Source organism: Maylandia zebra, linkage group LG22, assembly GCF_041146795.1.
Source record: "Maylandia zebra isolate NMK-2024a linkage group LG22, Mzebra_GT3a, whole genome shotgun sequence".
NCBI lineage: Eukaryota > Metazoa > Chordata > Actinopteri > Cichliformes > Cichlidae > Maylandia > Maylandia zebra.
In genome coordinates this window covers 26320081-26348057 of record NC_135187.1, presented here as the reverse complement: position 1 = coordinate 26348057, position 27977 = coordinate 26320081, and the positions used below count along the sequence as shown (strand labels likewise).

At 40.7% G+C, this 27977-nt stretch overlaps 1 long non-coding RNA gene across 3 annotated transcripts; it reads right to left on the bottom strand.

Moving 5' to 3' along the window:
- Positions 1–1616: 1616 nt before the first annotated feature.
- LOC106675867 (ubiquitin carboxyl-terminal hydrolase 37) lies at positions 1617–26390 on the bottom strand. 3 transcript variants are annotated; one of them, XR_013095385.1, is made up of 20 exons: positions 25552–26390; positions 24355–24504; positions 8447–8515; positions 8175–8347; positions 7995–8080; positions 6411–6491; positions 6157–6212; positions 5864–5936; positions 5671–5754; positions 5115–5170; positions 4814–4870; positions 4588–4719; positions 4373–4496; positions 4136–4287; positions 3931–4030; positions 3714–3790; positions 3428–3536; positions 2760–2817; positions 2434–2591; positions 1617–2347 (listed from the first exon to the last, which is right to left on the bottom strand). It is a non-coding gene; the product is annotated as a ubiquitin carboxyl-terminal hydrolase 37 (long non-coding RNA). The 3 variants fall into 3 exon arrangements; XR_013095384.1 differs by lacking the exon at positions 25552–26390 and adding an exon at positions 24987–25445; XR_013095386.1 differs by lacking the exon at positions 25552–26390 and adding an exon at positions 24823–24952.
- Between the last annotated feature and the right edge of the window lie 1587 nt (positions 26391–27977).

The following is a 27977-nucleotide window of genomic DNA, read 5'->3' as shown; positions in this document are numbered from 1 at the left end:
CCTTGATGAAATAAGGACTTGGATGGCTTTGAACTTTTTACATTTTAATGAACAGAAAACAGAAGTGATGGTTTTTGGTGGCGCTTCTGAGGCCACTATTATAGATCTTGGTTCACTGGCACAGTATGTTAAACCAGTCATCACTAATCTGGGAGTTAAAATAGAGGCAAATCTTAAACTTGAAAGCCAGGTCAGAGCTGTTGTAAGATCTAGCTTTTTTCATTTGAGGGAATTAGCCAAAATAAAGCCTATCTTATCGAAACAGCATTTTCAGACAGTAATCCATGCCTTTGTTACTTCTAGGCTGGATTATTGTAACGCACTTTATTTTGGGATTAGTGATGCGTCCATTAGGCGCCTGCAGGTTGTGCAAAATGCTGCAGCACGTCTTTTAACTGGAACAAAAAAGTTTGAGCACATTACCCCTATTTTAATTTCACTCCACTGGCTACCTGTACATTTTAGGATTGTTTTTAAAATTCTCTTATTTGCTTTTAAATCTCTTAATGGCCTGGCCCCCCCCTACCTCTCGGAGCTACTACAACCATATACACCTGCCCGTTCCCTTAGGTCCGCCAATCAGCAGCTCCTTAAGGTACCGAAAACTAAGTATAAATTTAAAGGTGATCGTGCTTTTGCTGTAGCTGCTCCAAAGTTGTGGAATGATCTGCCCTTGCATGTTAGGCAGGCCTCTTCTGTCTCTGAATTTAAAAGTCTTCTTAAAACATATTTATTCGCTGAAGCCTTTGGCATTGATTAGAGGGGTTGACTCAATTTGTTTTAACATGTTTTAATTTATTGTATCTATTTATTTTATCGTATCTCATTTTAATTTTCTTTACGTATGCTATTAACATGTACAGCACTTTGTGAAACCCTGGTTTTATGTTAAAGTGCTTTAGAAATAAAGTTGGTATGGTATGGTATGGTACTGGTGGAAAAGAAATATCGAGGGAAAATCCATGTTCAGACCATGTTCAGTGTGTCGTGACACTTGCACGATGGAAGAACACACCCACTTGTTGGTGCCAGAAGAGCCACTGAGAAATTATTGTTTTAGCTGGCTCATTACAAGTCGATGGCTGCTCACCTGGAGTAGGATAAAACTCTGGAGCGAATAATTGCCCGATTTTACTGGACAGGAAACTGTTTTAGACTTAGAGCTTTTTATTGTCATTGTGCAGTTTCTTGCACAGTGAAATTGGGTAAGTGGAGAGCATAGAGCCGCTGTATCTGTGCGCACCACCGTCTTGCATTTTTTGCATGTTTGGCTGGTGTCACTTTTGGACTTTGCTACCTGTAGCTAAACATTTGCAGCTAAATCATTTATTTAAAAGCAGAAGCTGCAACTGATCGAGGTAATATTTGTCTGAAAACTTAAACTGAACTCCAAGGGTACCATTGCTCCAGCTCACCATCTTTACCTGAGTGAATCAGTTTGTTGAACAATCTAAATGATTCAGAAACTTCTGTGACATCAACTTAACTAAGGCTCATTACAAGATTCACAAAACACTGCTGAATACTTTTAATATTTTTTTATTAGTTATTTTTGTTTTTGTTGTTATTTTGATTTTAATAAAACAAAATAACATAAAGAATTAAATCATTTCTTTGGTTTTTTTTAATTTAATTTATTTTACAAATAAATTAATAATAATATTAATAATAATAACAACAAATTAGTGCTGTCAGTGTTAACGTCATTTTACCTAATGACGTTAACGCTGACAGCACTAATTTGTTGTTCCCAGAGAGCAAGCCAAACACTGGTCCAGAAAAGGACGATCTCTAGTAGATTTTGTTTTAACCTCCTAGGACCTGGTGTCCACATATGTAGACATAACATTTTGGGTTGTCTAGACCAAAATACAAAATTTTGCTCTTCAAAAACCTGATATCCACTTATGAGGGAGGACATGACACTGCCACTGTTCAATCGAAATTTAAAATGAATGTCCTCATATGTGGATCTCATTCTTTTGAGAAACAAAAAAAAGATAGTCTGAATCTGATGTCTTGGTTTTTACCTTCATCGGGTCCCAATCAACCTAAATGGCACAGAGAAATTAAAAATGCATGCCATGAAAGTTCAGGTCTTAGGAGGTTAAAAATGTCCCTGCTGATGAGACCAGTGAATGTGGGGCGACGGTGGCAAGAAAAAACTCCCTCCTGGAGGAAGAAATCTTGGGAGGACCAGGCTCTCTGGCAGGACCCTCCCTCCTGAGGGCAATACTTACCTATACTTGTCCTCCAGTGTGCGATGGTGGGCTGGGACGACTGCTTTTCCTTCTCAGCATGATGATGACCTTAACTTCCTTCCTTCCTTCCATTTCCTGTTTCAGAACTGAGAATGAAGACAAAACTGGTTAACAAGGTAACAGGACATTTAAAAATTCTCTCACTTCAGGATGAGATGCTGTGTCTTCTTACGTTTCTCTTGTAAAACAGGATGTAGGCCGACTGCTGCTGTTCCTCACAAACTGCAGATCCAGTTGTGTGGAGCACCTGTGCGTCATTATAGGTGAGCCAGCGATCTGATGTAGAGTGCTGACTCTCCTCAGGATGGACAGAACTACAGATGTAGTGTCCTGAAATCACATTAAGACAAATGAATCCAACTTCTGGAAGTCAACTGATTCAAGCAAACAGTGATTTTGACTTAGTGCTTCTTAGAACATCAAAAGCTTTTGTGTGTGAGTCCTTCACTGAAAAGTAGCAAGTTTCATTTTCTGTTTGTCACAAGTCTGTTGTTTTACCTGACTCTGTGCCTCCATAATGACTGATGATGCTGCAAAGACTATAACAGCCACCACCCTGAGAAGGAACAAATCCAAAGAGTGTTAGTTTCATAAAGTCTCACATCAGTGCCATAATTAAGCTGATTTGCTGAGGCTACGTCCACACTAATGCGTTTTCGTTTGAAAACGCATCGTTTTCTCTCCGCTTTGACCTCCCGTCCACACCGAGACGGCGTTTTCCTCAAGGAAAAACACAGCATCTTGAAAACGCTCTCGAAAACGCATACATTTCAAAACGGAGTTGTCCCATCGCAGTGTGGACACTCGAAAACGCAGACTTTCTAAAACGATGACGCATTTTGGTCATGTGATGCAGTCATGTGAGCAATTAAACAAAGATAAGCCGAGTGCATTAGACAGCAGTTGTTTTGATTGCTCTCAACTTTGACAGCCCTAAAAAAGATTAATATCAGTTTGTACATGCTCCGGATAGCTTTTCTTCAAATTCTGTAATTCTCACTCACTTTTGCGCATGCGCAGGACTGGAACGTAAGCGTTTTCGGCCGTTTCAATGCAGACGCACAACTATTTGAAAATGACTGAAAACGCCAGTGTGGACACGGAGTTTTCAAATCTATCCGGGCTAGTGTGGACGTAGCCTGAGACGTTCTGCAGTCTGTTTTTACCTGATTGGATGGCACCACCAAGTCCCTCTGCAGCCTGACGGGGTCATCCACCTTCTTAATCTTGTAGGTTTGTGTAAAGCCAAACCTCTTCAGATGCAAGATCAGAACTCTGGCAGAAAAGAAAAAAAACACAAACAAGGTAGAAAATAAGAAGAATGAGTGTCAAACACAAACAGAAGATGGGAGAAAACGACTGCTCAAGTATTGTCTCGAAGAACTCTGATATTTGATGCGCCACAGTTTGGAAACCTGGTCAGTCGATCAATTCTGATGTGACCTTACTCACCTTGGCAGTGTATCAAAAGACGACTTCAGTTCTGAGGCCGTCCCTCCACAATCACAGCGAAATTCTATTTCTTGTTCCTGAACAACAGCACAGAGAAGACAGGCTTTATGGTAGAAAGAAATCTCAACATATGCACACACACATGCACACAAACACTAACAAAAAAGGTGTGTTAAGATCGCTGATACGACAACTCTATTGGAATTTGTGATCTTACCTTCAAGTATGTCTCTAACATGTTTATAATAGACCCCTCTGGAACAAGGTCTAGAGACAAGCTGGTGAATTCCTCTTGCTGTGATGATTGGTGACCGCAGCTACACATTTCAGGAGTAACGTAGTTAAAGTAAAGATCAGGTACGTGGAAAAGAGATATATGAAAATATTGCAACCAGCTCTGCGTTTCTGAAAGACAGGCTTACCTCTTGCATGTCCTCATGTTTTCCATTTTAAAAATGTGATGGTCTTCTACTGGGCAGCTATAACTTTGGCCCAGGAGAGCTGCGTTCCTCTCCAGGTGAGGTGTGAGCCTTTTGACCTCATCGAGGAATAATGTTAGGAATTCATGAGCGTCCTGAAAGAAAAGCAGAGAGATTTAAAACAGTACATCAAAATCAGAAGGTAAAGCAAAAAACGAAATGTCCAAATAGCTGACGCACTTTCTGTGCACTGCCGGTGTATTCAGGAGCTTGACTGCTGAATGCCTTCTTAAAAGCTCTTAGGTGGTGATCTTTAAGGCCATAATCTGTTGACTCGTGACAGTCCCTGACATCAATAAGCCTTCTGTAGAAAGGAAGGGTAAACAGACATTTCTGCTGTTAGATCTCTTTGTTCTTCAGGTTTTTGAAGAAAGTAGAAGGTTGACGTAGCGCACCTTAAGAGCTGAGCTTCTGGATCTGTGCTCCACAAAACCCCCTGACGCCTGATGTCTCTTATGAACTCCTCAATGTTGAGGAGGCTCTGCAGGCAGGAGTTCATGTAGCAGGTGTTTCCGATGTTTGGAAACCTGACACACACGCGCAACGTTTACAGTATCAGTGTAAAATAATTCATTTTCTCCACTTTGACAAAGTGAGTCTTTGTGCACCACGTGTACTCACCCGAAGCAGTCTATAGTCCCAGTTTGACTTTCTATTTTTTTCCCACCGCATGCTACACTGCTCCAAAAAGGTAAAAACACAAACACAAAATTAGGAAAGATGTCAAGATTCTGAGCAGTGTATGCGCATGTATGCATGAGCTTTGAAGTTGAAACATTTTGGAGGACGTCCAAAAGTAGTAAAAAAGATGTAAATACACAAGGTGGAAGAAAAATGCCAATAAAAGGGAAATAAAACAGCTCCAACTAAACCACTGCTATAAATATCTCCAGCAGCATTAAAGAGCGGCGCATTTCTTTACCTCTGATGAGACGTAGAAGGAATTTCCTTCTCTGCCACGTTTTGTTTGTGTAATTTCTGTTTAGAAACAAGAAAACCAACATCAGTAATGGCATAAAACAAACATACCAAGGGAGTCTCTCCATGAAAAGTGTCCAGTTAGAAAATTTGGTATTATTTCATATTATTTATCACTTCAGTGAGCTGTCAGCTCATGAAGCAGATATATAGGAATATCTTTAAATAAATTAAAAACAATTTATTCATGCTTTAAATTGAGTTTTAAAGTTTGTCCTATGAAATACAAAATCCTTCATTTGGTTCTGATCAAAATTCAGTTTTTACAGAAATCATCCATCAAACTTCATTAAAAGATTCAAAAATGCTTATTTACCATAAAAAATATTTAGAGAAACATCCTGCAAGTCTCTTCAAACTTACCTTTCTGTGAAAAAAAAAACTTTAAACATCTTTGAACCTAATTTGAGGACATGGATGTGCTAAATTGCTCTTAATTCTTCGCATTTAACTGTGATGAGTAAATGCTTGATGACAGTGACTCTTTCCATAAAACATACCTTCCAGAATTTAAAAAGAAACCAGCGACACTTTTTTTGTGTCTTCACAGTGTTGCTCTCTGCCTCTGCATCGCTGTCAGTTTGCTGCAGAGGACGAACAAACATAAGTTTATTAAAAAAGTAAAGTCACTTTAAATTAACAAGTGCAATTTAAAGAGAATGTGCATTTCATATGTTTCATGTAAAAGCAAACCGAGGAACAGCAGAGGTGTCTCCATTTTCTCTTCTTCTTTTGACCATTTTCAGCAACACAAGCATCCGGGATGCTGATGAGGACAAAAGTGTAAATGTTATTTTTCAAAGTGGAAATTTTTAACAAGGAGTACATGCTGGAGATTGCAGATAAAAATTAATAACTGTAATGGAACAAAATCATGTATTTTGTACATTTACACTCCAACTAACATTTACACTCCAACAAGAGCTCCAACTAAACCACTGCTATAAATATCTCCAGCAGCATTAAAGAGCGGCGCATTTCTTTACCTCTGATGAGACGTAGAAGGAATTTCCTTCTCTGCCACGTTTTGTTTGTGTGATTTCTGTTTAGAAACAAGAAAAGCAACATCAGTAATGGCATAAAACAAAGTATATGGTAAGAAAATACAATATCCTTCATTTGGATTCAAAATTCAGTTTTTACAGAAATCATTCAAGAAGCTTCCTTAAAAGTTTCAAAAATGCTTATTTACCATAAGAAAACATTCAGAGAAATGTGCTGCGAGTCTCTTCAAACTTACCTTTCTGTGAAAAAGAAGTTTAAACATCTTTGGACTTGATGTGATCGCAGCCAAAATCTCCTCAGCTTTGCAAAAGTTCAACTGAAAACAAGCAGTCAAAGGTTGTATATTTATAAACTTTCAGCATAGAACGTTCATACCCTGAACAGCAAACATCAGCATTATGATGTATGGGGCTCATTTGCATATTTTGGAATGTATGCTCATTTGAACTGTATGGTGCTCGTCTCCAAGCAACTGCTACAAAATACAGGTCAAGTCAAGTGGCTTTTATTGTCATTTTAACCACGTGCAGAGGTACTGTACAGAGTGAAATGAGACCGCGTTCCTCCGAGACCCTGGTGCTATATATGACATATACGGACAAACCCAGGACTACATAAAGTGCAGTGTGCATAAATTGCAAAAATAAACAAGACAAAACAGTGCAAAACTAGACAGAACAGGACGATACAGACACAAGACAATGGAAATGTGCAAAATGCTGAGTATTGTGCAAAAGTAACTTGGTGTCTGTATGTATGTGTATGAGTGTGAGATACTGCAGATAAGTGCTTGGTAGTGACATGTGTGAAGGTGTGCGTGTGCCAGTGCAGTCACTGAGTGTTCAGGGGTCTGACGGCTTGTGGGAAGAAACTTTTCCGTAGTTTGGTAGCGAGGGCCCGGATGTTCTGGGACCTTTTTCCAGAAGGCAGCAGGGTGAAGAGTGTGTTTGAAGGCTGTGTGGGGTCCTCCAGCAAGCGGGTGTTATAAGGAGGGGAGAGGGACTCCAATGATCTTCTCAGCTGCTCTCACAATCCGTTGTAGGGTACTGCGATCTAATACGCTGCAGTTACCATACCAGACAGTGATGCAGCTACTTAGGATGCTCTTGTTAGTCCCACTGTAAAAGGTGGTGAGAATGGATGGTGGGAGATGGGCTTTCCTCAGCTTCTGCTTGAAGTAGAGACGCTGCTGGGCCTTCTTGGTTATGGAGCTGGTGTTGAGGGAGCAGGAGAGGTTCTCCGCCAGGTGGACACCAAGAAATCTGGTGCTCTTGACGACCTCCACAGAGGATCCATTCATGTTAAGTGGGCAGTGATCCCACTGTGCTCTCCTGAAGTCAACAATCTCTTTTGTTTTGTCCACGTTCACAGACAGGTTGTTGACTCTACACCTCTACAGATGGCCCGCAGTGCAACCCTTCAGCTTCCTACTAGATTCACCTATATACAAATTTAAAGACCTAGGAGACTTACTTCTCGTCACAGAGTTGTAGCATTCACAAGATTTTCAGAAAACTTGAACTCAAGGTCAAGGTCACTGATATTCAAACTGACCCCAGAACTTTAGTAGATGCACCAATGGTATCAATTCAAAATCCTACGCTTCTCGTTCCATTTTTATTTCACTATCTGTAACTAAGACAAATAAACAGTATTTGAGACACAAGTCACTATTAAAGTGGTTCGTGAGACTCCACATCTGATAACAGTATAACACACTGCTTATTTATGTAAAATTGTCATCAATAAATGTGTTCAAAACAGAAGCTACACTGGCTTTAAAAGTTTTTGTTAACTCTGACTACCTGTCTGCTCTTACCTGTTTCTTTTGCTCTCTGCTGTCTTCATCCTCCATCCAACTCTACATTGTATTGTTAGGGATGACATGATGAAACTGAAGGGTGTCTGGGCACCGAAAAAAGAAAAGAAGAGAGACTGGATTAGGCTGCAGCTGGCGTGCCATTCTCTCACTTCAGGATGAGATGCTGTGTCTTCTTACGTTAATCTTGTAAAACAGGATGTAGGCTGAGTGCTGCTGTTCCTCACAAGCTGCAGATCTAGTTGTGTGCAGCACCTGTGCGTCATTATAGGTGAGCCAAGGATGTAGAGTGTGGACTCTCCTCGGGACGGACAGAATTACAGATGCAGCAGCTGCTTCCGATGTATGGAAACCTGACACACAAACAAAAGTTTACAGTATCAGTGTAAAATAATTCATTTTGTCCAGGTTGAGAAGGTGAGCTTTGGTCCTTGTGCACCACGTGTACTCACCTGAAGCCGTCTGTAGTCTGAATTTTATTTTCCATTATTTATCCACCGCCCAAATGTTTCACTGCGCTACTGCAAAAAGATAAAAACACAAACACACAATTAGACACTGAGCACTGGATGTGCATGCATGCATGAGCTTTGAAGTTTAAACTTTTTTTTATCATCAACAATTTTTATTTATTTCATTTTAAACTTCAATAACAGAGCTTAAGGATAACTACATAAATAAATAGTTTAAAAAACAAACAAACAAAAACAAAACACAACAACAACAAAAAACAAAACAAAGGGAAGTTATCCTATTCTTTCTTCGCACACCAATTCCCACACCACCACTCTGTCATTACTCCTCTGTTCTTCAAGTTACAGAAAGCCAGCTTGTAAAGGGGGACCAAATACAATCATATTGATGCAATTTGTCTAATAAACCATAAGTCACTTTTTCGTAAGACGCCAACTTAGCCATTGTCTTTAGCCACTCTTCATAGGGAGGGGGGGTTCTTTTTCCGCCAATGTCTTAGCAGGACCCGTTTGGCCGTAGTAAGAGCCAAAATAATCCATCTTTTTGTATAACTGGAAAAATCTACAGGGAGTGCAGAATTATTAGGCAAGTTGTATTTCTGAGGAATAATTTTATTATTGAACAACAACCATGTTCTCAATGAACCCAAAAAACTCATTAATATCAAAGCTGAATGTTTTTGGAAGTAGTTTTTGTTTTTAGTTTGAGCTATTTTAGGGGGATATCTGTGTGTGCAGGTGACTATTACTGTGCATAATTATTAGGCAACTTAACAAAAAACAAATATATACCCATTTCAATTATTTATTTTTACCAGTGAAACCAATATAACATCTCCACATTCACAAATATACATTTCTGACATTCAAAAACAAAACAACAACAAATCAGTGACCAATATAGCCACCTTTCTTTGCAAGGACACTCAAAAGCCTGCCATCCATGGATTCTGTCAGTGTTTTGATCTGTTCACCATCAACATTGCGTGCAGCAGCAACCACAGCCTCCCAGACACTGTTCAGAGAGGTGTACTGTTTTCCCTCCTTGTAAATCTCACATTTGATGATGGACCACAGGTTCTCAATGGGGTTCAGATCAGGTGAACAAGGTGGCCATGTCATTAGTTTTTCTTCTTTTATACCCTTTCTTGCCAGCCACGCTGTGGAGTACTTGGACGCGTGTGATGGAGCATTGTCCTGCATGGAAATCATGTTTTTCTTGAAGGATGCAGAAGAAGGTGTCTTCCAGAAACTGGCAGTAGGACTGGGAGTTGAGCTTGACTCCATCCTCAACCCAAAAAGGCCCCACAAGCTCATCTTTGATGATACCAGCCCAAACCAGTACTCCACCTCCACCTTGCTGGCATCTGAGTCGGATTGAGCTCTCTGCCCTTTACCAATCCAGCCACGGGCCCATCCATCTGGCCCATCAAGACTCACTCTCATGTCATCAGTCCATAAAACCTTAGAAAAATCAATCTTGAGATGTTTCTTGGCCCAGTCTTGACGTTTCAGCTTGTGTGTCTTGTTCAGTGGTGGTCGTCTTTCAGCCTTTCTTACCTTGGCCATGTCTCTGAGTATTGCACACCTTGTGCTTTTGGGCACTCCAGTGATGTTGCAGCTCTGAAATATGGCCAAACTGGTGGCAAGTGGCATCTTGGCAGCTGCACGCTTGACTTTTCTCAGTTCATGGGCAGTTATTTTGCGCCTTGGTTTTTCCACACGCTTCTTGCGACCCTGTTGACTATTTTGAATGAAACGCTTGATTGTTCGATGATCACGCTTCAGAAGCTTTGCAATTTTGAGACTGCTGCATCCCTCTGCAAGATATCTCACTATTTTTGACTTTTCTGAGCCTGTCAAGTTCTTCTTTTGACCCATTTTGCCAAAGGAAAGGACGTTGCCTAATAATTATGCACACCTGATATAGGGTGTTGATGTCATTAGACCACACCCCTTCTCATTACAGAGATGCACATCACCTAATATGCTTAATTGGTAGTAGGCTTTCGAGCCTATACAGCTTGGAGTAAGACAACATGCATGAAGAGGATGATGTGGACAAAATACTCATTTGCCTAATAATTCTGCACTCCCTGTACATCAGAAATTTCTGTGGTTATACCAAGTATGGACTGTTTTGGTGAGATAACAAATCTCCTTTTTAAAACACTGAAAATTACCTCCATTATATTTTCCCACCAATCCCGAAGTGCCGAACAGCTCCATAAGATATGTAAAATCAAAGCATTTTGACCATCACATCTCCAACATTCGTCCGTAGAGGCCAGGTTCCATTTATACAATTGTTGCGGTGTTCGATGCCACCTATGGATTATCTTAAATTGAATCAATCTACTGCCTGTTTCTTTATACATAGTATTAATATTTTGAAAACATGAATCCCATTCAACTGAAGATATGTCCAATGCCATGCCCTGGGCCCAGTAGCCCTTAACTTTAAGGAGAGGGTCAGCTGACCGTTCTTGCAATAAGTGATAAATCTTAGAGGTAATGCCTTTACCCAAGGATGATCTTGAGAGCAGGACTTCCACAGGGCTGCCCACAGGACAACTCAAAGGGGTTCCCAGCCACTTCGATAATGAACTATGTATTTGGACATATCTCCAGAATTGATTACGCTGCAACTTATATAACTCCACAATTTTATCAAAGCTTAAAAAACATTTAGTCCCACAGTCAAATAAATCTGATACATTAAGGATGCCTGCTTTACGGCACTGTAACCAGTCAACCGATGTCCCTCCAATTAAAATTATTTTATTACTCCATAAGGTTGCCGAAGGTGATTTAATAAAGTCCCAGCGACCTGCCCTATGTAATTTAAACCACAGTATCTTTGCAATTATAGGATGGGTAGTTTTATGACTGGTATCAAACAGCTCCCTCCAAGGAGAAATACCGCCATTAACTTCCGTCTCTATATGGGACCAGATGGGTTTAACTGGTGCAGTAGGTAACCAAGCTCTAAGTTGTTTCACGTTCATCACCCAATAATACCATTGGAAATTAGGCAATGAAAAACCTCCTTGTTTTGCACTCGCTTGAAGTTTCTTAATACTTAAACGATGTGGTGAGCTATCCCAAAGAAACTGCCGCATTAAAAAGTCTAGATCTTTGAAATACTTATCTGGAATGTGTAATGGAATATTAGATAAAATATAAAAGATCATGGGTGCAGTCATCATCTTAATACAACTAATTTTACCCCATATTGTGAGACACACTCTGGACCATCTACCAAATTCCATTTTTATCCTTTCAAACATTGGCTCCATATTTGCTCGAACCATCTTAGTGTAATCCGAGGTAATTTGTATCCCCAAATACCTCAAACCATTCACGGACCACAGAAACTCCCTGTCACGGCGAGTGAGATAAGCCGTATAAAAATAATAAATGAGGATCCAATCGCAGGCAGTAGTGGAGGAGTGAAGGTGGTTTATTGGACACGAAATAAATATAGACAAACAGCAAATGGAGCACAAACTAAACTAGACTGGAGACAACTAAACTACTGAATACGAACCGGAACTCAAACATGAAGCAAGGTGGACGACGGTACAAGATGGTGACGGCAGGGAACACACGGATGAAACATGGTGGAAAACACAGACAGACCAGCAACTACAATGACAGAGGACACGACTTAAATACACACAGAGAAACACAGGGGAATTACACACAGGTGGTGGACAAAGCTGGGAATAATCAACAAGACTAGACAGAGGTAAAACTGAACACACTCACATGGGACGCAGACCTTCACAATAAAACAGGAAACGAGAACACTACACCAAGACGCAGACCTGACACTGAGAGACAGACAGAATGACACATGGAACCTGAACTAAACTAAACGTGAGATACAACCGAGAACAAATCCTTAAACATGAATAAACAGAAACATAGAATTCTAATAATAACTAGAAAGTGCATTTTCTGAAGAAACTGCAGTGTGAATGCTTGAATCTGAATGTATGCACTGAAATGAATTAATTGCTGAATTTTGAGTTAAAAATATTGAATGAGATTAAAAAAAAACAAAAAAAAAAAACGAATTTAACCTGAAAACAAAGGTGCTGAACTGCTAAAAGCTGAAGGTTACACAGAAGAAGGAGTTGGAAAAAAACTGAAAATGTTTTAAATGTAAATTAGAAAACCCTAAGAAATGAGAAAAGAACATTTAGAGTCAGAAAACATCTGAATGAATATTAAAAGGTCATATTCTTTGAATCACTGAATGACTCAAATGTGATCCCTCCACTTTGATCCACACAGTTTAAAAAGTTTAAATGCCTGAGCTTTGAAAGATACGGTGTTGGAAAGAGAACAATAATGGCGACAATTTGAGGGTAAAATGATGGCTGTAACACTGTGGACACAGCAGCAGTTGAAAGAGAAGTGTTTAAGATGAATCTTGGTACAGTGGCAGGCAGAGCTCGTTAAGCAGGCAGGTGTGAGCCTGGTTGCTATAGTGACCGCACCCAATGGCTCCATACACACGTACACAGACATGCGCCTCACTTTTGCTGCTTAAAATGAACAGAAAAGTCAGGCCGAAACAAATCGTTCCCAAATGAAAAGTAAAAGTCGTATTGACAAAATTCTTTCACCGTGAGCGACAGCAGCTTCTAGTCTACTGAATTCTCAGTTTTCATGCCTGTGGAGTTTATTATATGGACGTGGTGACAGTGGAAAGACACCATGCTCTTCTGATTTTCAAACGAACCTTCTGAGCCATTTTAACATTAGAGTCTATGGAAGAGTTGGAGGGAGGAGGCTGTGCATTGGTGACATTTATGAAAGAACCATAACACCTAGTACAATAGTAAACACATTGGATGAAAGAGGACAGCCATGGCTACGTTTTGAGGGTAAAATCATACCTGTAGAGCAAACGCTGCGGACACAGCAGCAGTTTTAAAAAAGATTTTAAGATTAATTTTTTTGCTCCTCTCACTCTAGCAGTTGAGCTGCCTCACTCTAGCCCCAACATTCCGTCCCATACACACCCATTATAAACTCTGAAACGGGTGAAAAAACATCATGAAACTTAAACTGGAACTGAAGAAAAAGTATAATAGATATTGAAAAGATAAATACAAGTTGAATAGTTGAATGTCTTGTCTTCGTTTTAAAGTTTGAATGGTGGCTCTATGTGAACGTATGTTGAAGTAGTAAGAGTTTAAAAATGAGTAAGTTGAATGAGAATTTGAAGGGTCTCCCCATTGAAATACATGGGAAATTTTTGTTGAATAAAGTTGAATAAAATTAAAAATATAAATGTTAAAAATGAGAAAAATAGAAGCAATGTTGTCCAAAATAATAGGAATCTAACGATGTTTGAATGGTTTTTCTAAGTTGAACGGTTTTGAAGGAGTAGGCTTTCAAAAAACGTACGGAATAGATAATAATAAAATAGAATAATAATAAAGATTCGAATAACAATACTGTGAATGCTTTTCAAGCATTCACACTAATAATAACTAGAAAGTGCATTTTCTGAAGAAACTGCAGTGTGAATGCTTGAATCTGAATGTATGCACTGAAATGAATTAATTGCTGAATTTTGAGTTAAAAATATTGAATGAGATTAAAAAACAACAACAAAAAAAAAACGAATTTAACCTGAAAACAAAGGTGCTGAACTGCTAAAAGCTGAAGGTTACACAGAAGAAGGAGTTGGAAAAAAACTGAAAATGTTTTAAATGTAAATTAGAAAACCCTAAGAAATGAGAAAAGAACATTTAGAGTCAGAAAACATCTGAATGAATATCAAAAGGTCATATTCTTTGAATCACTGAATGACTAAAATGTGATCCCTCCACTTTGATCCACACAGTTTAAAAAGTTTAAATGCCTGAGCTTTGAAAGATACGGTGTTGGAAAGAGAACAATAATGGCGACAATTTGAGGGTAAAATGATGGCTGTAACACTGTGGACACAGCAGCAGTTGAAAGAGAAGTGCTTAAGATGGATCTTGGTACAGTGGCAGGCAGAGCTCGTTAAGCAGGCAGGTGTGAGCCTGGTTGCTATAGTGACCGCACCCAATGGCTCCATACACACGTACACAGACATGCGCCTCACTTTTGCTGCTTAAAATGAACAGAAAAGTCAGGCCCAAACAAATTCTTCCCAAATGAAAAGTACATGTCGTATTGACAAAATTCTTTCACCGTGAGCGACAGCCATGTCTAGTCTACCTAATTCTCAGTTTTCATGCCTGTGGAGTTTATTATATGGACGTGGTGACAGTGTAAAGACACCATGCTCTTCTGATTTTCAAACGAACCTTCTGAGCCATTTTAACATTAGAGTCTATGGAAGAGTTGGAGGGAGGAGGCTGTGCATTGGTGACATTTATGAAAGAACCATAACACCTAGTACAATAGTAAACACATTGGATGAAAGAGGACAGCCATGGCTACGTTTTGAGGGTAAAATCATACCTGTAGAGCAAACGCTGTGGACACAGCAGCAGTTTTAAAAAAGATTTTAAGATTAATTTTTTTGCTCCTCTCACTCTAGCAGTTGAGCTGTCTCACTCTAGCCCCAACATTCCGTCCCATACACACCCATTATAAACTCTGAAACGGGTGAAAAAACATCATGAAACTTAAACTGGAACTGAAGAAAAAGTATAATAGATATTGAAAAGATAAATACAAGTTGAATAGTTGAATGTCTTGTCTTCGTTTTAAAGTTTGAATGGTGGCTCTATGTCAATGTATGTGGAAGTAGTAAGAGTTTAAAAATGAGTAAGTTGAATGAGGATTTGAAGGGTCTCCCCATTGAAATACATTATAAATTTTTGTTGAATAAAGTTGAATAAAATTAAAAATATAAATGTTAAAAATATGAAAAATAGAAGCAGTGTTGTCCAAAAGAATAGGAATCTAACGGTGTTTGAATGGTTTTTCTAAGTTGAACGGTTTTGAAGTTATAGGATTACAAAAAACGTACGGAATAGATAATAATAATAAAATAGAATAATAATAATAAAGATTAGAAGAACAATACTGTGAATGCTTTTCAAGCATTCACACTAATAATAACTAGAAAGTGCATTTTCTGAAGAAACTGCAGTGTGAATGCTTGAATCTGAATGTATGCACTGAAATGAATTAATTGCTGAATTTTGAGTTAAAAATATTGAATGAGATAAAAAAAAAACAAAAAAAAAAAAACGAATTTAACCTGAAAACAAAGGTGCTGAACTGCTAAAAGCTGAAGGTTACACAGAAGAAGGAGTTGGAAAAAAACTGAAAATGTTTTAAATGTAAATTAGAAAACCCTAAGAAATGAGAAAAGAACATTTAGAGTCAGAAAACATCTGAATGAATATCAAAAGGTCATATTCTTTGAATCACTGAATGACTCAAATGTGATCCCTCCACTTTGATCCACACAGTTTAAAAAGTTTAAATGCCTGAGCTTTGAAAGACACGGTGTTGGAAAGAGAACAATAATGGCGACAATTTGAGGGTAAAATGATGGCTGTAACACTGTGGACACAGCAGCAGTTGAAAGAGAAGTGCTTAAGATGAATCTTGGCACAGTGGCAGGCAGAGCTCGTTAAGCAGGCAGGTGTGAGCCTGGTTGCTATAGTGACTGCACCCAATGGCTCCATACACACGTACACAGACATGCACCTCACTTTTGCTGCTTAAAATGAACAGAAAAGTCAGGCCCAAACAAATTCTTCCCAAATGAAAAGTACATGTCGTATTGACAAAATTCTTTCACCGTGAGCGACAGCCATGTCTAGTCTACCTAATTCTCAGTTTTCATGCCTGTGGAGTTTATTATATGGACGTGGTGACAGTGTAAAGACACCATGCTCTTCTGATTTTCAAACGAACCTTCTGAGCCATTTTAACATTAGAGTCTATGGAAGAGTTGGAGGGAGGAGGCTGTGCATTGGTGACATTTATGAAAGAACCATAACACCTAGTACAATAGTAAACACATTGGATGAAAGAGGACAGCCATGGCTACGTTTTGAGGGTAAAATCATACCTGTAGAGCAAACGCTGTGGACACAGCAGCAGTTTTAAAAAAGATTTTAAGATTAATTTTTTTGCTCCTCTCACTCTAGCAGTTGAGCTGTCTCACTCTAGCCCCAACATTCCGTCCCATACACACCCATTATAAACTCTGAAACGGGTGAAAAAACATCATGAAACTTAAACTGGAACTGAAGAAAAAGTATAATAGATATTGAAAAGATAAATACAAGTTGAATAGTTGAATGTCTTGTCTTCGTTTTAAAGTTTGAATGGTGGCTCTATGTCAATGTATGTGGAAGTAGTAAGAGTTTAAAAATGAGTAAGTTGAATGAGGATTTGAAGGGTCTCCCCATTGAAATACATTATAAATTTTTGTTGAATAAAGTTGAATAAAATTAAAAATATAAATGTTAAAAATATGAAAAATAGAAGCAGTGTTGTCCAAAAGAATAGGAATCTAACGATGTTTGAATGGTTTTTCTAAGTTGAACGGTTTTGAAGGAGTAGGCTTTCAAAAAACGTACGGAAAAATAATAAAATATAATAATAATAAAGATTAGAAGAACAATACTGTGAATGCTTTTCAAGCATTCACACTAATAATAATAATAGGGCAGCACGGTGGCACGGTGGTTAGCACTGTTGCCGCACAGCAAGAAGGTCCTGAGTTCAATTCCAACATCAGGCCGGGGTCTTTCTGTGTGGAGTTTGCATGTTCTCCCCGTGTTTGCGTGGGTTCTCTCCGGGTACTCCGGCTTCCTCCCACCGTCCAAAGACATGCAGCTTGTGGGGATAGGTTAATTGGATAATCCAAATTGTCACTAGGTATGAATGTGAGTGCGAATGGTTGTCTGTCCCTGTGTGTTGGCCCTGCGACAGACTGGCGACCTGTCCAGGGTGTACCCCGCCTCTCGCCCTATGACAGCTGGGATAGGCTCCAGCGCCCCCCGCGACCCTGAAAAGGACAAGCGGAAGCGAATGGATGGATGGATGGATGGAATAATAATAATAATAATAATAATAATAATAATCATAACGCCCAAAACCACAACAAACATTCAAAAATAAACTAATCAATCAAAACTCAAAATACTGGGTCGAAACTGACCCAGAACCATGACAGTACCCCCCCCCCCCCCCCCCCCCCCCCCCCACCTCCAAGGGCTGGCCCCCGACAGCCCCAAACAAAAAGACAGCAACAAAACAGAGCACCAGACCAGGGTGGGTGGAGGGGGTCAAGGAAGGAGGGTATGAAACCAAAAACAAGGGGCTGAAGCCCAACCAGATGAAGGCGGAGGTGAAGCCGGACCAAACGAAGACGAGGCAGGGCCAGACGAAGGCGGAGCCGGACCAGATGAAGGCCAAAACCAGTCCAAAAACACAAGAAAACAGTCCACGAAAACAGATCAAAAACAAAACCAAACTAGAGCTCAACAAGAGTCTAAGAAAAGTTCAGGGGGTCGACAACACAAGGACCAAGACAGTTCTGGAGGCCGGCCGTGCACACGGCAACGGCGGCGACGGGCAAACAGTTCTGGAGGCCGACCGTGCACACGGCAACGGCGGTGATGGGCAAACAGTTCTGGAGGCCGACCACTTGGAAGGCAGTGGCGGCCACTGAGCAGGTCCGGAGGTCGGCCGCGATGCCAGCGGCGGCGACGAACTCTTTCCGGAGGCCGTCCCCGAAGGCCATGATGCCAACTTAGAGGCCCGGAAAACGGCCGGCAGAGGCGAGGCAGAACGGGTCGAGCTGGCTCTGATGGCGGTGTGGCAACCGCAGGACCAGACGAGGCAGGACCAGACGAAGACGAGGCAGGACCAGACGAAGGCGGAGCTGAAGCCGGACCAGATGAAGGCGGAGCTGAAGCCGGACCAAACGAAGACGAGGCAGGGCCAGACGAAGGCGGAGCCGGACCAGATGAAGGCACGGAGGCTGGACCAGGCGTGGATGAAGGCACGGCAGCGGGACGGCTGCGGAACCAGACAGTGGTGATGCTGCAGGCAGTGATGCTGCAGGAGGTGATGTGGATGCAGGCAACGGTGTAGAAGCCACAGGGGATGATTCAGCAGGTGGTGGCTAAACAAACTTCCCCGGACCGTCAGCAGACGTGAGGATGTGCTTGCTGGGTCCTCCAGGACCCCCAGCAGACGAGGCATGGTGCTGGGTGGGCTCCTCAGACCCACCATCTGACTTGGCTTGAGGCTGGACGGGCAACTCGGGCCCCCCAGCTGACGACAGTTGAGGCTGGCTGGGTTCTCCCGAACCCCCAGCTGACGACACTTGAGGCTGGCTGGGCTCCTCAGGCCCTCCAGCCGACGAGGCAGGATGCTGGCTGGGTTCACCTGAACCCCCAGCTAACATGGCTTGAGACTGGACGGGCCCCTCTGGCCCTCCAGTGGAAACAGACACTGAAGCAGCAGGCACGGAGACCTCTGCCAGTGTGGACACTGGCTGGGACTGAGCAGCACAGTGGCTAGACTCAGGCAGCAACAGTGGGATGCAGTCCTCAGAGGGCTGAAAGTGTTCCCCAATACACTCAGCAGAGGACGGAGGCGGACGGGTGAACTCACTTGAACTCTCAGGGGGTGCTGAGAGCTGAGACTGTTCTGGTGAGTTCTCCGGTGAGGCTGCTGGCGCTGGCGTCTTGACCTCTAGGGGTCCAGAGTTGGCTGGTGACTGACACCCAGCCTCTGGGGAGGCCCTAGAGGGAGCAACTGTCTCTGACATGGCCAGCTTAAGAGAACCAGCAGATATTGTGGTGAAGTGTGTTCCCTGCTTTGAATGAGATAGTGAGGATGGTGGCTGAGTAAACGAGCGGACAGACAGCTGAACTGGTGGCGACAGAGCAATAGGCAGCGAAGCGGCTACAGAGTGACCTACAGGTAGCGGAGACGACTGTAGTGGAGTTGTAATAAGTGGTGGAGTGGGTGACTGAACTGAGGGCAGCGCGGCTGCTGACTGAACTGAGGGCAGCGCGGCTGCTGACTGAACTGAGGGCAGCATTACAGGCCTGGCATTTGACTGGGATGGAAGTGAGGATGGGACAATGGAGCGGACACGGTCATAAACATGGAACGAGGGTTCAGAACAGGCAGTCTTAGAAGCTATGGCCATGGGTGAGAAATCATTGTTATCCTCAGTAGAAACACAAAAAATTGCGGTAGCGGTGGGGGGGTGTAGGTGAAGCTCGTGGAGAACGAAACTCTGCACGAGCGGATGCAGAGAGTCCAATAGCCAGGGATAACCGGAAATAAGGTGTTGTAGGTTGGCTTCCACAGTGTAAAGAGAGGCGTCTCCCTCATGCTCTAACCACTGGTTAATTAATCTAGAAGCAGAGTCGATAACGGCCTCCCGAAGCTCCCTGGGTGGACTGAATGCCGCTGGATCCATAGCTGGCTGGTGCGTACTGTCACGGCGAGTGAGATAAGCCGTATAAAAATAATAAATGAGGATCAATCGCAGGCAGTAGTGGAGGAGTGAAGGTGGTTTATTGGACACGAAATAAATATAGACAAACAGCAAATGGAGCACAAACTAAACTAGACTGGAGACAACTAAACTACTGAATACGAACCGGAACTCAAACATGAAGCAAGGTGGACGACGGTACAAGATGGTGACGGCAGGGAACACACGGATGAAACATGGTGGAAAACACAGACGGACCAGCAACTACAATGACAGAGGACACGACTTAAATACACACAGAGAAACACAGGGGAATTACACACAGGTGGTGGACACATCTGGGAATAATCAACAAGACGAAACAGAGGTAAAACTGAACACACTCACATGGGACGCAGACCTTCACAATAAAACAGGAAACGAGAACACTACACCAAGACGCAGACCTGACACTGAGAGACAGACAGAATGACACATGGAACCTGAACTAAACTAAACGTGAGATACAACCGAGAACAAATCCTTAAACATGAATAAACAGAAACATAGAATTCTAATAATAATAATAATAATAATAATACTCATAGCGCCCAAAACCACAACAAACATTCAAAAATAAACTAATCAATCAAAACTCAAAATACTGGGTCGAAACTGACCCAGAACCATGACACTCCCAACTGTTTAAATAAAGTATGGGGGCAGTGTCCTGACATAGGCATTGCCTCTGATTTATCCCAGTTGACGCGATACCCTGAAAGCAGCGTAAAGCTTTCTATACATTCTAATAGGGCTGGAATTGACTTCCCAGGCTGGGTCATAAGTAACAACACATCATCTGTATATAATAGAAGCTTATGTTGACTATTACCCATCGAAATTTCAAATATATTTACATTATTTCTCAGTTTTTGTGCCAAAGGCTCTATAGCAATTACAAAAAGACCGGGGCTAAGGGGACAACCCATTTTTGTGGATCTCAGTAAAAGAAATAGGTCTGATATGAGCCCATTCGTCAATACTCGCGCTGAAGGCGAATCATATAATATCTTTATCCACCTAATAAAATTGTCACCAAAACCAAACTTTTCTAATGTCTTAAACAGATAATCCCACTCAACACAATCAAAAGCTTGTGCAGCATCCAGCGATAGGGCCACTGTTGGATATACTGAATCATATACATAATTTTGCAAATTAACCAACCGCCTAATATTATCTGAACCATAGCGGTTTGGAACAAAACCAGATTGGTCTGCATGAATTATTTTCGCCATTACTACTTTTAATCGACCCGCTAAGACCTTTGCCAAGATTTTTTGGTCAGAATTCAGCAAAGATATGGGGCGGTAACCACTTGGGTCTAAAGGGTCTTTCCCAGTTTTAAGAATAAATGTTATAAGTCCAGAGTGCATTGACTGAGGTAATGAGCCTACTTTGAACGCCTCATTATAAACATCGAGCAACAGGGGACTTAACATATCCTCAAATGCTCTATAGAAATCCAATGGTAACCCATCTAATCCTGGAGCTTTATTAAGTGGCATACTGTTAATTGCACGGGTAATCTCCTCCACTGTAATTGGAGCATCTATAATCTGCTGGTCAGTAGTAGAAAGCTGTGGCAGGTTTAAATCAGTAAAGAATGCTTCGAATTTCTGTTCATCTAAACTCCCTTGTGTAGAATAAAGATTATTGTAAAAGGCCCTGAATCCATCATTTATATGTCTAAAAGAAGTTAAAATAACCCCATCTGATTGTCGTATGCCTGGGATATGGTTCATACTGTCTTTCTGTTTAAGACGGTATGCTAATAAACGACTCGGCTTTTCTCCCATTTCCCAATATGCTTGATTAATGCGAAATAAAGCGTATTCTGCCTTTCTGTTGTACAGTACATTCAACTTATATTTAACTTTAACAATTTTATTCAACGTAACTCTGTCTTTTGTATGGGAATGTACTGCCTCAAGTGCCTTTAATTTGGCTTCTAACGTAATGATATTCTTGTTAGCTGCCTTCTTTTTAAAGGAAGCGTAAGAAATTGTCCTCCGCCTTAAGTATGCCTTCATAGCATCTGTCAATGGAAAATTGTATTTAGTAGTCAGTATAATCTTTTAGTGATATAAGTTTGCATATGGTAGAATACTGCTTGTAGTTATTTGTATTAGGAAATATTTAACCATGTATGCTTAGAGGCATATAATTAATTGTGTAGTGACAGGATGTGTGATCTCTAACAGGCTGCAGGCTTGGTGTGCACCCCAGGAATGCACCCCCACGTCCTGGGAGCATGAGAGGTTGCACCTTGTTTTATTGTTTTAACATAGCTATGTCTGTTTTAGTCTAAGTGCCTTTTGTTTAGATGAACTGCTGGACTTCCCCACCGTGTTATCTAGGGTGAACCATCTAGGGTGGGGGAGACTACCCTCTTTGTGACCAAGGATGTACCTTTTGTGCTTTTATGTATATGACCCTTTGACAAGCAGTAACACACACACACACACTGAAGTATAAAATAAAGACAAGGGCAAAGCTCAGCGCGAGTCTCAGTCTGGAGGCTGCCCTTGCTAGCAAGAAGTTCTGTGTGTTTCTCTTCTCTGAGTCTTTACTGAAGAAGTGTTTTAGAATATTTTCCCTAACAGCATCCCACCAAGTAGCCAATGTAGTGTCCTCTCGATTATTTGTCTGTTTGTAAAATTGTATTTCATCGCTTATCAATTTAATAAACCCAGAGTCTTTAATTAAGGACACATTTAGTATTTAGTATTAGTATTTATTTATTTATTGTCATTGTCAAGAACAATGAAATTGCGTTTGGGGCTTCCATACAACCCAAAAAAAAGAAGAAAATAATAAATACCCCTTAAAACCCAAGTGTACATATTTAACCCAGTGTGACTCCAATGCAATAAGACAATCCTTAGCAATAATGTTCGTAGAAATTCAGACAAAGACCTGAGAAACATGACAAAATACAACAATGCAACCCATTCAATATTATTGTACTGTGAGATATGATATCAGATATGATAGTTATCTATTTAAGAAAGAGGGGGGGGGGGGGGCAGGAGGGGGAAGAGAATAAAGATATGATGCACCAATGCAGACCAGTTCATTGCTATCTGCGGCTTTGAGGAATCTGTAAAATATTTTCAAGACATAGAAAAATTGGCACATGGTCCGAGAATACTATATTAGATTAGATTAGATTAGATAGAACTTTATTAATCCCTCGGGTGGGTTCCTCTGGGAAATTCGATTTCCAAAAAAGCACAGCACCGACAGAAGTTACAGAGTTACAGAATATTTTATATATATATATATATATATATATAATACACACACACACACACACACACACACATATATATATATATAAATACAGAGACAATATAAATAAAATATACGAAGGGGATAAATAGAATAAATAGGAATAAAAATAAAAATACAAGTGAATTGCACATTTCAAGAATTGCACATTTCAAGTATTGAGTCTATTGCACCGTTGACTATTTACAAAAGTATTGCACAAAAGGTATTGCACAGTGAGGTGAAGAGGCACTACAGCTTAGTTACCAATACTTGAATCTATAGAGTTATTCACTAAGGCTTCAGAAATAAGAAAGTAGTCGATTCTAGTATAAACATTATGAGGCGGAGAGTAAAAGGAATATTCCCTGCCTTCTGGATGCATTGTCCGCCAAATATCATTCAGACCTAAACCTGAGGTCATCTGCCTTATGGCAACTACAGATTTACTCTCTGTGCCTGTCCTAGGAAGCGATCTATCTAGGTCTTGATCCAGTATTTGATTAAAATCTCCTCCTACCACTATTTGTGCACCTTCTAATTCCAAAAGATACTGTGACAGGTTATGAAAAAAGGTGAGTATGTCCGCATTAGGTGCATAGATATTACATAAAATTATTGGTGTGTCCAGTAGTTGTCCATAAACCAATATAAATCTACCTTCCTTATCTGTTATTACTTTTGTTTCAGTAAAGCTAACTGCTTTATGAATCAGAACCGACACTCCCCTACTTTTACCAGTTCCAGGACTGGAAAAGACTTTACCTACCCAGGAACATTTAAGTTTTAAGGCTTCTGACTTACACGTGTGCATTTCTTGAATAAAGGCTATATCAACTCTTGATAATGTAACACACGATACTTTACCACTACTGAATGTAGAGAAAGTTAGGATCTTAGGCTTATGGTGTCTAGGAATCGACTAAGGCGCGAATGACACACAGCTCAAAGAACAGTCAACATTTATTCAAAACAAACCAAAAACAGTCATTCAACAGTTCACAACAGTTCCAATTGTCCATATTTGTCAGTCTGTGTATTCAGTTTTAGAGTTCAGAGTTCAGTGTTCAGAGTTCTTTTCAGTCTTTTCAGTTCAGGTGTGTGAGTATAGTGTTAATGTTAGTAGTACTACCCGGGTAGTGTATTGTTCTGAGATCTCATAAGCTTATCTGTCAAGAAGTCACGCAGTTGTCACTTTAAGTAGGCTGGAAATCTTTCCTGCATCGCAGCTGGGGATCCGGAATCCTGGCTCGCAACTTTAGACTCCAACAAAAAAACCAACCTGCACAGGGCAGTGAACATATTTTACATGAATATCATATAACAACTTAATCAACACTAGTGACCAAATGTCTCTCACTCTTTGTATATAACGACTTAATGCAATCAATAATAAAATTAATCAAAGAACCTTAAAACAATTTCCACATCATACAAATTTAACTCAAATCTCATATTTTGTGAACAGCAGTCACATCAATCCAATGAATTGAGAGAATGTACATTACTGATGCACGAGGAAAGTACAAAACATGGTCGCAGTACTATTTAGCCAAAGACTGCTCATATTTATCATCTCATTACAATAAATAAAACTTACCTACTAGCTTCCAAAGAAATATTTCCGATTGGTTTAAAACATTCACAAGTGAAGAAATAAAAAGATAATACAGCACTTAAAAGGAACACATGAAATTTACATTATACTAAGCTAATGATTAGCTGACGATTAGCTTGCTATGCTAGCGCAGTTAGTCAACTCACCGGAAATGAACAAAAAACACAAAAACAGAGGTACATCAGCATCAACAAGCGGAAAAGTAAAATCCAATTTGTGTCTTCACACACAACCTTTTTCTTGAACAAGGATTAAAGAAAAACTCGGTGAGTAGCTCCGACCAGCATACGTAGCCTTAGCGCTATTCTCCTTCTCTACAGTTCTCAACTCAAGTTCACAAGCACTAAACAATCTCATAGTGCCACCTACTGACATTCTTTGGGAACAGCAGTTCATTTTCATGAGGCAAATTTTAGGTGGGTTACAATAACTTTAGATATGTTAATATTTTCTTCCTCTTAATCCCGTTATTCAACCCCTTAACATTCCAGCTGGCTATTTTGAAATCTGTCTGTCTATCCATGTTATATGTTGTCTCCTTGACCTGGAGACAACATATAAGATGACACCGCCATGGACCTCAACCTGCAGGCTTTGTGTTACCTGTTTCTTTATACAGGAGCATGTAGGGGTGGACTGCCTTTTTATTTGATTACCCTTTTCTCATGTTTTTCTTAGTTAGGGACATTTTGGGGGACGTTATACTCTTACTTGTTAAACACATGCTCCCATCCACTCTCTTGGTCCAGAAGCTCCATAATCCAAGTGTCCCAACTCAGGTCTGATGGCCTTTTTTCAGTTGTGTTTTTAACCTCTTGGGAACTTTCACTACATTCCTTACTTGATGCAGAAAGAAGAAACGAGTCAGGGATGCATAGCAAGCACAACAAGACACCAGCAGCCCAGACCTTTCACCAACTGAAGACATTTGCAGCACCATAAAACATGACAGAGAAGAGCTGGGACTATGTGAAAGGGTGAAGTGCTGCAGTCAAGTTGCAATGGTCCTATCTTTTATACAGTCTATGGTTCACTCTATTAAGATGTGATTATTTCCAAGGTCCATTTAGTTTTAGTTAGCTGAAGCTAAACCAGAAGTTAAAACGAGATGGTGAAAAACATTTTTAGTTAATGTTACGACTGTTGTCGTAATGTTGTCTCATATGTAAATCTGAGTGTGCAGGTGCCTTTCCGTGATTGGTGCATCCATGGGACAGCCCATACAGATTGGCTAATGACCTGGAGACAACATATAAGATGACACCGCCATGGACCTCAACCTGCAGGCTTTGTGTTACCCGTCTCTTTATACAGGAGCATGTAGGGGTGGACTGCCTTTTTATTTGATTACCCTTTTCTCATGTTTTTCTTAGTTAGGGAGATAAGACATTGTCATTTGGTTTTATTCTTTTCATAAATAAGTTTTGTACATCCTTTAGATACGGTCCCTTTTGTTTGTTGTTTTGGGGTCCACCCCGAAGCTATAGTTCGCTCCTTTCCTTTGTTAGAATTCAATCACTGTGAAAAAAAATCACCATCAAAATTGTACTGGTTGTGTGATGTGCTGCTTGGGGTCAGACAGGGGTGGATCACCCTTATATTATGGTCTGGCCACCCTTAGAAAGGCCATAACACTAACTAAAATGAAAATTAAAACTAGACTTATAACTGGCTGGTGTCCTTACCAGTGACCTTGGGTCTGAACTGTGGGCTCCTCTTTCCAGGTGTTCGTACTGCCTGAGTGGGACCAAGATGTGCTGTCTTGCCTCTTTTGGGTTTTCTGCATGTTTCTGGCTCAACATGCAAGTATCCACTTCTTGACGTTCGCTGTTGGTTGCAGCCACTTGAGGTTTTTGGGCTCATTTGGGTTCTCAACACTGGGTGACTTTGATGGGAGTGAAAGCATCCTCACAACATAAATCACCACACTACCTGCTTTTGTTTCAGATTTTTTCTTTATCCTTGTTAACATGTTTGGGTACTGGGTTTACCTGTAATGCATTTTGTGCTCCAAAAGCTGTTATTTTGTGCAGCTGTGCTCCAAAAGCTGTTAGCATGACCTTTTTTATCATTAGATTGTGCCACACCAGCATCTGAGAGAAAAGCTTTGAGTTTGATTTTGTGTTTGTGTTTTGCAGGCACTCAGGAGAATAAGTCATGATGTTTCTTGTGTTTGTCATGTTAGTATCTCAGTGCTTGTCAATCACCAGTCAACAGTGTCACCACTGTGAACAACATCCTTCGACTGTTCGAGCCAAAACCTTGGAGAAGTCCCTGCAGCCGCTTCAAAACTCATCACTGAGCTCGATCTCTCTTTTAACACGCTGGAGACAACAATGAAAGATGACTTTCTTTCATATGCTGCTTTGAGGGCTTTGTTCGTGAATAACAACAGAATCAAAACCATCCATGAAGAGACATTTCACCCGCTGATTAATTTGGAGAAACTGGACTTCCACAAACCAGTTGGAGACTTTGTCTTCTGGATGGTTTCAGAACCTGATTTCTCTCCACTAGTTCAATCTTTTGGGAAACAAATATACAACACTGGGTCCGGGAAACCTTTTCCTGCCACTGAGGAGCTTGAAGACCCTCCATTTTTGAGGAGCTTTCCTTCAGTCTGTCAGTGAAAGGGATTTTGTTGAACCTTGAAACTGCCGTGACCCTGTCCAAAGACCAGCTGGCCACCTGGCCGGGTCAGTCATGGATATTCACAAATACCCCATAGTACTGGTGAAAAAGAAATATTGAGGGAAAATCCATGTTCAGACCATGTTCAGTGTGTCGTGACACTTGCACGATGGAAGAATACACCCACTTGTTGGTGCCAGAAGAGCCACTGAGAAATTATTGTTTTAGCTGGCTCATTACAAGTCGATGGCTGCTCACCTGGAGTAGGATAAAACTCTGGAGCGAATAATTGCCCGATTTTACTGGACAGGAAACTGTTTTAGACTTAGAGCTTTTTATTGTCATTGTGCAGTTTCTTGCACAGTGAAATTGGGTAAGTGGAGAGCATAGAGCCGCTGTATCTGTGCGCACCACCATCTTGCATTTTTTGCATGTTTGGCTGGTGTCACTTTTGGACTTTGCTACCTGTAGCTAAACATTTGCAGCTAAATCATTTATTTAAAAGC